At 46.2% G+C, this 12,047-nt stretch overlaps 1 pseudogene; it reads left to right on the top strand.

The window, feature by feature from the left end:
• Positions 1-12,047, top strand: part of LOC117368552 — a 66,282-nt pseudogene that overhangs the window by 38,661 nt on the left and 15,574 nt on the right.

The raw sequence follows: 12,047 nt of genomic DNA, 5'->3' as shown, positions 1-12,047 counted from the left end.
TGCCTTGGTTCATTGTTTTGTACAGAAAGAAAAATTAGAACTGCACGTTTGCTGGTTTTCTTTAAGAGGCAAGAATATTGGATTATACTGAGCAGTAGGAAGGCAGTTATTATATGTATGGGCCTGGAGGTACATTCTGAAAGGGAAAACATATGGGGTCTCCCTTTGTGAATCCTAATGGGGTGGGGGGGGGGGGGTGGATGCAATGACGTACCTAGCATATATGACAGCCGGGTCTCATCATTTTTTGACCCCCCCCCCATCTGTATGAAAAACATGATTTTTAGTAACAATCCACATGTCACACAAGAGTGTACCTAGGAAAAGGCAGTATCTTACATATTGCAGTGAGCAGTACATCAGTACATCCATTGTAAAACTAAACAAGTCAGACTAGTACAGATCAATCCTACACAGTCAATCCTAACAGAAAACCATGTCTTTTCGAACACACAGAACACAGAAAACACCTTCGCCTAGTATGTAATCACAATCTAACCCCTTCCCCTTTAAAAAAACTGTTGTGTAGTTTTTAGCCATGGTGGTAACAGCTCAGATGCCAATGCTAAAAAATGCTCTACAGTTTTGTAAATGGGGAGATAGAATAAAAATACGTAGACAAAGGTTAAACTGAAGCACCAAGAAGCTGGACTCTGCATACAATGCAACACTACAGAAATAGCGATGCATCTCCCCTAAATAAATTAATTAATTAATGGAATTTTTTTCTATCTTGTCTTCACTGGTTTCTGCTTTCCTCATCTTCTTGTCACTCTCTTCCTTTCATCCACTGTCTACCCTCTCTTTGCCCCTTCTAAATGGCATCTTCTCTCCTTCTATTCCCCTCCCAGAAAATTTATGCCTCCCCCTTCCTTCTCTCCCTTTACCCCCTTTGGTATGGCATCCATCTTCTTCCCTTCCCTCCTCCAATGGTCTGGCATCCCTCTCCTCTCCCTTCCCTCTCCCACACTCCCATGGTCTGGCATTTCACTCTCTCCTCTCCCTTCCCACTTCCACCAGCATCTGCCCCCTTTCTCTTCCTCCAACCCAATTCCATGCAGTATCCTTCCCCCTTATGTCTCTTTCCTCATTCCCTGCAATTCCATCAGCATCTGCCCCCTTTCTCTCCCTCCACCATGCTTCCATACCACCCTGACCCCCTTTCTCACCCTTCACCATGCTTCCATACCACCCTGACCCCCTTTCTCACCCTCCACACCCTTCCTTACCACCCTGACCCCCTTTCTCACCCTCCACACATTTCCTTACCACCCTGACCCCCTTTCTCTCCCTTCACCATCTTGCTATGCTCCTTTCTCTCTCCATCCAAATCAGCAAGGTCCTGCAATGACTACTTCTGCTGCCTCTGCTCCGGAAAAGGTAAGTGACGTTGAAGGGGAGCTGGGCCAGCAGACGCAGGGAGTTGCGGCAAGGTCCCACGATGACTGCGGTTGTCGGTCCACCCCTCCCCCCCCGATGTCACTTACCTCTTCCGGAGCAGAGGCAGCAGAAGTAGTCATCGCGGGACCTTCCTGCACTTCAGCGCAGCCGCTGACTCTGCTCTTGAATAAGTATGGCAGCCGCGCTTAGGTGCCATTTTGAGCAGCGTGGGAGGTTCCGGACCTGGTCGGCTGTGCACCCCCTTGAAGTGTGCACCTGGGGCGGAACTTCCCCCCCCCTCCCTTGGTATGCCACTGGGTGGGTGCTACGTACGCATTTACATTGTGTCCCTGAGTACCACAGAAGGCCATATGGGGCTTTAAAAATAGATTCTGCCTTCCCCAACCTTTCTTCACGCTCTCTCTACCTATTTTGGACAGGAATAGAGGTACCCATGCAGTACACAACTTCTGCAAAATGTTTTGCAGTTGATATTCCGAACAATTTAAATAGCGGAAATGGCTCCTGGCCATTTAAATTGCTTGTCTGGGACTCACCAGGCATATTCAACAGCACATAACCTAACAGCACCACTGAGAGAGCCCGGTTAGCACCCAAGCCGCATTCTGGTCGTGGAGTCTTCTGTTGGCCGATTAAGTGCACTTTAACTAGCTAAGATAGTTGTATATATAGGACCCTATAAAGCACAGCCCTATCTTTATGCGATTCTTCTTAGCCGGTTAAATGCTGAATATTGCACTTAACTAGTTAAGTGTTAGCCTGCCACATAAAACTGGATATTTAAAGCCTGGATGCGGCCTGGTATTTAATATCTGGGCAAAAAGCCATCGGTGGTCAGCAAAACACTGACCACTGCCAGCTGAATATTTACCCCTATATTAATGTCAATGCATCACTTGCAAATCTACTAATGGATTTTTAAACAGATATATATGCGTCATATGCAAATGTGGGATTTTTCTTGCAGATACTCTAGATGTCATCAAAGTTTATAAAGCTGACCAATATAGATACATCTGGGTCAGCAGAACTACTAGAGCTGAGGAAGTGGCTAACCAGGCGGTGCATGATTTTGCCTTAACGAAGGACTCAGAAACGTATTCTCTAGCCAAAGTTTCCGTGAGTCCTGATGGAGTGAAGCAAGGGAGTCTGCCAGACAACTTTTGTGGACTGGCAGACAGGCTCCATCTGAATGAGAGGTAGGTGTATATCAGCTGGTAAGGGAAGCATTACTTGCAGGGACTGTCCTAGAATTCATGTGGCATTTTGCTGGGAAGAGTTTTATGTGCAGAAATCACTTACATAGTAACATATTAGATGACGGCAGATAAAGACCCGAATGGTCCATCCAGTCTGCCCAACCTGATTCAATTTAAATTTTTTTTTTTTTTTCTTCTTAGCTATTTCTGGGCAAGAATCCCAAGCTTTACCCGGTACTGTGCTTGGGTTCCAACTGCCGAAATCTCTGTTAAGACTTACTCCAGCCCATCTACACCCTCCCAGCCATTGAAGCCCTCCCCAGCCCATCCTCCACCAAACGGCCATACACAGACACAGACTGTGCAAGTCTGCCCAATACTGGCCTAGTTCAATATTTAATATTATTTTCTGATTCTAAATCATCCCACGCTTCTTTGAACTCAGTCACAGTTTTACTCTCCACCAACTCACTCGGTAGCACATTCCAGGCATCCACTACCCTCTCCGTAAAGTAAAATTTCCTAACATTGCCCCTGAATCTACCACCCCTCAACCTCAAATTATGTCCTCTGGTTTTACCATTTTCCTTTCTCTGGAAAAGATTTTGTTCTACGTTAATGCCCTTCAAGAATTTGAACGTCTGAATCATATCTCCCCTGTCTCTCCTTTCCTCTAGGGTATACATATTCAGGGCTTCCAGTCTCTCCTCATACGTCTTCTGGCGCAAGCCTCCTATCATTTTCGTCGCCCTCCTCTGAACCGCCTCAAGTCTTCTTACGTCTTTTGCCAGATACGGTCTCCAAAACTGAACACAATACTCCAAGTGGGGCCTTACCAATGACCTGTACAGGGGCATCAACACCTTCTTCCTTCTACTGACTACGCCTCTCTTTATACAGCCCAGCATCCTTCTGGCAGCAGCCACTGCCTTGTCACACTGTTTTTTCACCTTTAGATCTTCGGACACTATCACCCCAAGGTCCCTCTCCCCGTCCAGTGCATATCAGCTTCTCTCCTCCCAGCATATACGGTTCCTTCCTATTATTAATCCCCAAATGCATTACTCTGCATTTCTTTGCATTGAATTTTAGTTGCCAGGCATTAGACCATTCCTCTAACTTTTGCAGATCCTTTTTCATATTTTCCATTCCCTCTTCGGTGTCTACTCTGTTACAAATCTTGGTATCATCTGCAAAAAGGCACACTTTTCCTTCTAACCCTTCAGCAATGTCACTCACAAACATATTGAACAGGATTGGCCCCAGCACTGATACCTGAGGGACTCCACTAGTCACCTTTCCTTCCTTCGAGCGACTTCCATTAACCACCACCCTCTGGCGTCTGTCCGACAGCCAGTTTCTGACCCAGTTCACCACTTTGGGTCCTAACTTCAGCCCTTCAAGTTTGTTCAACAGCCTCCTATGAGGAACTGTATCAAAGGCTTTGCTGAAATCCAAGTAAATTACATCTTAGAAAATTGCCTGGGATTTGTTCACATAAAATTTTTAGGCGCAGAACCAATATCACCAAGCTTCTCTGTGCAGACGTTCCCTGGATTATGCACATTTAGTACATGTTTAGATAAAACATTCTTGATAGATCCTGCAAATATTTTTGTAATATGGGGCAATTATAAAGAATTCATTTCTCTAAGATGCCTTGTTTGTTTCTGATGTGCTCACTCAAGCTCTGGGAGTCTTTTCCCCTCCCTTACCAACTGGAGGGTTTTCCTAGCTCTCCAGGAACCAAATTAGCCACCAGCTGAGTCTAAAAGTTCTCACTTCCTTGTGATGGTCTATTTAATTTCAGGATTTTGCTCTAGTGCATAAAATGTTCTGAGTTGTTTACAGAAAATACGTGGAATAGTCTCCCAGTACAGGTAGTGGAAGTAAAGACTGTGTCTTTCAAGAAAGTGTGGGAGAGGAGGAGATGTTGGATGCTACAGATGGGTAGACTGGATGGGCCATTTGGCCTTTATCTGGCATCATGTTTCTATAACCATAAAGCTCTAGGACCTCACAATGCAGCTGTGAAGAGCTTAATGCTCTGTAAACCGTTAAGAAATTTTGATATGGCGGTATAACAAATTTTTAATAAATTTGGAAACTTGGAAACAATAAATTCTATGACCTCATAATGCAAGTGTCAAGAGCCTTAGCTTATAGGAAGAGGAGGAGATAGTGGATGGGCAGATTGGATGGGCCATTTGGCCTTTATCTGCCATCATATTTCTATGTTTCTGTTTTTGTAATTGCGAGTGTACTTTTATGCACACAGAAGAGAGCAGGGAATGGAGTGGATTGTTTATGCCGTAGGCGTCTAATGGGGGAGACCACAGGGGCCATGGCCTCCCCCAAAATTGCTCGCCCTGTGGGGGGATCCTGTGGGGGAACACTTCTTGCGAGGCTGGGAGCGGCACCTTTCTACCAACCAGCGTGCCTGCTGGTCGGCAGTCTCTGCCCCTTTGCCGGCATCCACTCCTCCACACGCCGCGTGTCTATCTTTAGGAAGTTTTCAGAGAGGGCAGGCCACAGTAGAAAGCAGACGCTGGGGCCGCAGTGCTTGGGGGAGGGAGGGATTCTTTTATATGCTTTTGATAATAATAGATAAGAATGTCAAGTGAGTTGTAAGAATTCTCTGAATATTATATACTTGTTGTAAGATATGAAAATGAATAAAGATTAAAAAAAAAAAAAAAAAGGTAGACACGCGGCGGGAGAGGAGAGGCAGAGCTGGTCCAAAAATGCCTCAGCAGACAGACAGTGGTCTATAAATGGTCTTAATCAAGCTAAAAGAACAAAGAAATAAAACTTGAAGCAAGATGGAAAACCTGCCTAAGGAACTACCAGAAAATTCATGAAAGAGAACTGCATGATTTCAACAGGACTTGCACGATGAGAAAAAATTTGACACTGAGGCAACTGAGGAAAAAAAACAGGCCCAGCCTGCTCCACGGAAATGTTTAGGCCGAGGAGGTCCTGCATGAAGTTGGCAGGTGGGAACAGGCTTCTAGAGAAAAGTAGCTGGGGTACTGGTTTCCATGCTGGGCTCTGTCAGTTATGTCACCCATAGAGGAGGATTTTATAGTCCTGATTGTCCTCGGAGAATTTGTTTTCTACTCACTATACAATAAGGCTCGGATTCTGAAAACACGGCACCGGTCGCATGTCAGTCAGATTATGGTGCCGCTTCAGAATCGCGGCCTGCATCAAATGTAAGTACTGCAAATATAGGCCATGTCCAGTCTGCTGTGCAGTGGTGGGGAGGGGGAAAAGAGTTCACTTTGTGCAGTTTAATTTTGTGGTTACCATTGTGTATTGTTAAGATGATATTGTGTGTATATGAAAAATTAATGGAAGAAATGGCATTTACAATTAGTGCTATTATTATGGTGGCGGGGTCTGGGACAGAGCTTTTGGTTCCCCCTCCCCCCCCCAACAAAAAAGTGTTCCGCTGCCTATGGTTTATGCATCTGCCTTCCTTTATATAACACTTTCCCACTTCTACTCCCAGGAGCAATTTGCAGTATTTCAATAATTACACTTCCATATTCAGTTTGTGCTGGCTTCAGCGGTGTCACTCAGTGCTCAAATTAAACTTTCATTGCTAGTTATGTGTGCACTTGGGGATCGGGCTTGTTTGATTAGTGTTTGATGGAGGGTCCTGGATAATACCTGGGGGAGGGAGTATGAGATGGAATAGACTGTGAGGTGATTGTTGCATGTGAGTTTTGCGTACCTGGAGATTTACTGAGGAGCCCTCTATTATTTGAGCCATTCTTCCATCTGTGTGGGGACTTACATGAATTCTCAATTTATGGGGGTGGAGGGAAGGGTATCTGCTCTAATGGTGCCCTAGGAGATTGTGGGGTGGGTGCTATGAGGGAGTACTGGATGCATGGGGGTTTATCCTAGTGGAAAGCCTGGTCAGGGATTTCTATGACTCCAAGCCCTCTCCCTTCCCTTTTTGGTACTGTACTTGCTGAGCCCTATGCAGGTTCGACCATGTTCCATTCTTTTGAGTTTGGAGGGTGGGGGTGGGGGGGGACTTGCTTTTATCGCTTGGTTTGGGAGAGATCTGTAGGGGGAGGCCTTGTGCGGGATTTGCTTTTCATTTGGAAAAAGCCTATATTTCGGGGGAAAAAAGGCGATTGGGGGTTGCAATGACTTTAGGGACCGATTTGGGAGATTTGTGTGTGTGTGTGTGTGTGTGAGGGGGGGGGGGGGTGTTGGGGTGTTTTTCTTTTGGTAGGATTGTTTTTCTTTTTTGTTTTGTTTTGTTTTGTTCCTGCAGTGTCTGATCCTGGGAGATGATATTTTTTCCTCAGTGCTCACTCCACGGTTGCAGCCCTGAAGTTTGCTTAGTGGCTTAGTTGTTTCATTGCTGGATGCCGCAGGCTGGGACGGCATCTTGGCGATCAACCTTTTTTCTTCACTTTTCATGTTTTCCTCATCCATTTTTATGATATAATTGGAATTGTAGAAACCTGGTGGACAGAGGAAAATCAATGGGATGTAGCGCTGCCGGGGTACAAGCTCTATAGGAGGGACAGGACCCACAAAAAGGGGGGAGGCATAGCACTATATATAAAGGACTCTATCCACTCGGTCGGGATGGATATGGCAACGAAGGCAGAGGGGCTGGAATCGCTGTGGGTCAAATTACCGGGAAGCAAGGGTGCGGGCATAAAACTGGGGCTGTACTATCGACCACCTGGTACGCCAGAGGGAGTCGGACACGACTTGGAAGCGGAATTGAGACAGGAGTGCAGGACTGGAAGTGTAACAGTGATGGGGGACTTCAACTACCCAGGGATAGACTGGAGTACGGGTCACACCAACTGCACTAGGGAGACAGGATTCGTAGAAGCTGTGAAGGACTGCTTCATGGAGCAACTAGTCAAAGAACCGACGCGAGGGGGTACTACTCTTGACCTCATCCTAAACGGATTAGAGGGGCCTGCAAGAGGGGTAGAAGTGGGAGGACCACTAGGCAACAGTGATCACAACACAATCAGATTCACATTAGAAAGAGGGACACCCATAGTTAGGAGGACCGCAACAACTGCGCTGAACTTCAAGAAAGGGAACTACGTTGCTATGAGGGAAATGGTGAGGAGGAAGCTCAGAAACATCTCTAGGATGGAGACTGTGGGAAGCGCCTGGACCCTATTCAGGAACACCCTGCAGGAAGCACAGAGAATGTACGTCCCCAATTTCAGGAAAGGCTGCAAGAACAAGCGATCAAAGGACCCGGTTTGGATGTCAATAGAAGTAAAGAGGGCGATAAAGGACAAAAAAGTATCTTTCCGGAGATGGAAAATCACCAGGCGCACAGGAAATGCCAAAAGGAATGCCACCGGGAGGTTAGAAAAGCAACAGGGAAATACGAAGAGGGGCTGGCCAAGGAGGCGAAAAACTTCAAGGCATTCTTCAGTTTCATTAAGGGAAAGCGACCAGCGAGAGAGGAGGTAGGGCCGTTGGACGATGGGGACAGGAAGGGAGTGATTAAGGAGGATAAAGAGGTAGCTGAGAGATTGAACACGTTCTTCTCGTTGGTTTTCACGAACGAAGACACATCTAATATACCAGACTCAGAGGAGCTCATAAGTGGGGAACAGGCTGAAAAATTAGAGCACATAGAGGTAAGTAGGGAGGATGTCCTCAAACAGATAGACAGGTTAAAATGCGGCAAATCACCGGGCCCGGACGGGATCCACCCAAGGGTTCTGAAGGAATTAAGACAGGAAATAGCGGGCACAATCCAACATGTTTGCAACCTATCCTTGAAAACTGGCGAGGTGCCAGAGGACTGGAAATTGGCAAACGTCACACCCATCTTCAAGAAGGGATCGAGGGGTGACCCCGGGAACTACAGGCCGGTGAGCCTGACTTCAATTATAGGGAAGATGGTGGAAGCTATAATCAAGGACGGCATTTGCGAGCACATCGAGAGAAATGGCCTACTGAGAACAAGCCAGCACGGATTCTGTAAGGGAAGGTAGTGCCTAACGAACCTTCTGTACTTCTTTGAGGGAATAAGCAGTCGGGTGGACAATGGGGAGCCCATAGACATCATTTACCTCGACTTTCAAAAGGCTTTCGACAAGGTGCCACATGAAAGGCTACTTAAGAAGCTGTGGAACCACGGGGTGGGAGGGGATGTGCACAGATGGATCAAGCACTGGCTGTCGGGTAGACTGCAGAGGGTTGGAGTAAAGGGTCAATATTCTGACTGGCGGGGAGTCACGAGCGGTGTGCCACAGGGATCGGTGCTGGGGCCTTTACTCTTTAACATATTCATCAATGACCTGGAAAAGGAGGCAAAGTGTGAGGTTATAAAATTCGCAGACGATACAAAACTGTACGGCAGAGTTAGGACCAGGGAGGAGTGTGAGGACCTACAAAGGGACCTGGACAAGTTGGAAGACTGGGCAAACAAATGGCAGATGCGCTTCAACGTGGACAAATGCAAGGTCATGCATATAGGGAAAAAGAACCCGTTGTTCAGCTACAAATTAGGGGGGGTATTGTTGGGAGACAGCAGACTCGAGAGAGACTTGGGTGTGCTGGTGGATGCATCACTGAAGCCATCTGCCCAGTGCGCAGCAGCCTCGAAAAAAGCCAACAGGATGCTGGGCATCATAAAGAAGGGCATAGCTACCAGAACACGGGAAGTCATCATGCCATTGTATCGAGCGATGGTGCGTCCACATCTGGAATACTGCGTTCAGTATTGGTCGCCGCACCTCAAGAAGGACATGGCGGTACTTGAGAGAGTCCAAAGGAGAGCAACGAAAATGGTAAGAGGGCTGGAACACTGCTCATACGCCGAGAGGCTGGATAGGCTGGGGCTCTTCTCTCTGGAGAAAAGGAGGCTCAGGGGAGATAGAGACCTTCAAGATCATGAGGGGCATAGAGAAGGTGGATAGGGACAGATTCTTCAGACTGAAAGGGACAGCAAATACGAGGGGGCATTCTGAGAAACTGAAGGGAGACAGGTTCAGAACAAATGCAAGGAAGTTTTTTTTCACCCAAAGGGTCGTGGACACTTGGAATGCGCTACCGGAGGAAGTGATCAGGCAGAGTACGGTACAAGGATTCAAACAGGGATTGGATGGATTCCTGAGGGATAAAGGAATCGTGGGATGCTGAGGGAGGAGCTGGGATGTAACACAAATATAGGAAGTTAATCAGGTAATGAGTATAAACCAACCTGGTCGTGCATGTGCAAGACCGGAGAGCTTGGACTTCGATAGGAAGGCAGGACTTAAATGAGAAACCAAGGTGGCAAGGGAGCCCCTTCTGATGATTCAGACAAGTCTTGACCTATTTTTGGGCCGCCGCGGGAGCGGACTGCTGTGCAGGATGGACCTGTGGTCTGACCCGGCAGAGGCACTGCTTATGTTCTTATGATCTTATGATGGTTGAATGGTGGGACTCGTTACCTGGAATGTAGGAGGTATTAATTCTCGTATTAAAAAAGCAAAAATTCTACAAAATCTACAGAGACTTAAAGTAGATATCGCCATGCTTCAAGAGACACACCTTACTGACTTAGAGCATGCTAAATTATAGAGGGGGGTGTATGGAATGGTGTATAATCGCAGCTGCGGTCGGGAAGAAATGCAGAGTGACCATACTTTTTCATAAAGCAGTAGCAACACAGATTACTCCAGTAGCTATTGATATGGGTGGGCATTATGCTTTTTGTATGGTGGTGATCGCAGGGGTTACATTCCCGGTGGGGTGTATTTAAGCTCCCAATACTTATAATAAGTCCTTTTAACCCTGATTCAAGACTTTACTTTTGACGCGTGCTCATCTTCCAATGATTCTGGGGGGCGATTTTAATGTTGCCTGGGATCCTTCCCTGGATAAATCTCACCCTTCTGCTGGTGGATTAGTGAATGAGGCTTAGGGTCTCCTCCAGCTCTGTCAACTTTTGGATCTTTTGGATGTTTGGCTGCTCTTATACCCGGGGGAGTGGGATTATACCCATTTTTCTTGTGTTCACTCTATTCAATCTCGTATTGACAATTTGCTGATTTCTCGCTCTCTATTTTCAAAGGTACAAAGGATGGAGATTGGGCCCTATGCGATTTAGAACCATGCCTGAGTGTGGCTATACTGGAGACTGGACCTAGTTCCCCGGGGCACTGGGCCTATCCTCTATGGCTTTGTGATGATCCTAACTTTCTGCAGTACCTCCTGAAGGAGTGGAAAGATTATCACTACCAAAATAGTCGGCATGTGGAGAACCCGGTTCTGTTTTGGGAAATGGTGAAGGTGGTTCTCCGAGGAGCCATCATCAGCTATGTCAGTAGGGTTTGGAAGGCGAGAGATAGGGAGCTGTTTCGTTTAACTGGACAACTGATGAGAGCTCGGCGGGTCTTTGGTCTTTATCCCACTCCAGTTAATAAACAGAACTTACTCTCTCTGCAAACAGCGTTAAATGAGATCTTACATCAAAGGGCCCTTGCCTATTATAAATACTACTTGTATACCCATGGTAATAAAGGAGAAAATTTTGGCCCATTTGGTTTCACAGTGGGAGGATTGTAAGAAGATCTTGCAACTTTGGCAAGGGAGGGTCTGGTTGGGTTATTAGCAATGCTGCCATATGTGATATTTTTCACCAATTTTATGTGAATCTTTATGCTCCACCCCTGGATTTGGTGCTCCCTGGGGAACTCTATCTAGATGGCGTTTTTCCATGTATTACTGAAGCGTAGCTTGAGAGGTTAAATGCGCCTTTTGATGCTGGGGATGTAGACCTGGCTATTACGCAAAGCTCTACTTTGAAAGCTCCTGGAATCGATTGTTATAGAGCTGAGTTTTACAAACTTCTGAAACCGGAAATTGTGACCCCACTTGCTAATATGTTTAATCTGATGGTCAATGCGGAAGCTATGCCCAAACATCTTAATGTGGCTCAGATCATAGTCCTCCCGAAGTTGGCTAATCGTTTGACTCAGCTGTTGCCACTTATTCTTCATGAGTCTCAGGTGGGTTTTGTTAAGGGTCTTTCGGTGGCTAAAAACCTACAGAAAATTTTGACGTCTTTAGAATATAGTTCTAGACCCACGTTACCTTCCTTTGAACTTATATGGCTTTGGCAGTATATAAGAATGAAATTATTATTATTATTACTTATTAGCTTTGATGCTGAGAAGGCGTTTGACTACATACACTGGGATTTTTTGTTTGTTACTCTGACTAGGTACGGTTTCCAGGGGCGCTTTGTTTCAGCGATACGCATGCTTTATGCTACTCCCTAGGCTACTATGTGGGTTAATAACTGTCGATCATCTCTCTTTGAGATTCATAGGGGAACCCATCAGGGCTGTCCCCTATCCCCCTTACTACATGATGTTTATTCGAATTCGGATATTAAGGGAGTTCAACTTGGGACTCAGAGTTTTAAGCTTGCAGCATTTGCTGATG

Source organism: Geotrypetes seraphini, chromosome 10, assembly GCF_902459505.1.
Source record: "Geotrypetes seraphini chromosome 10, aGeoSer1.1, whole genome shotgun sequence".
Classification (NCBI taxonomy): Eukaryota; Metazoa; Chordata; class Amphibia; order Gymnophiona; family Dermophiidae; genus Geotrypetes; species Geotrypetes seraphini.
The sequence above is the reverse complement of the archived record's forward strand: the minus strand, read 5'-3'. Positions and strand labels throughout refer to the sequence as shown.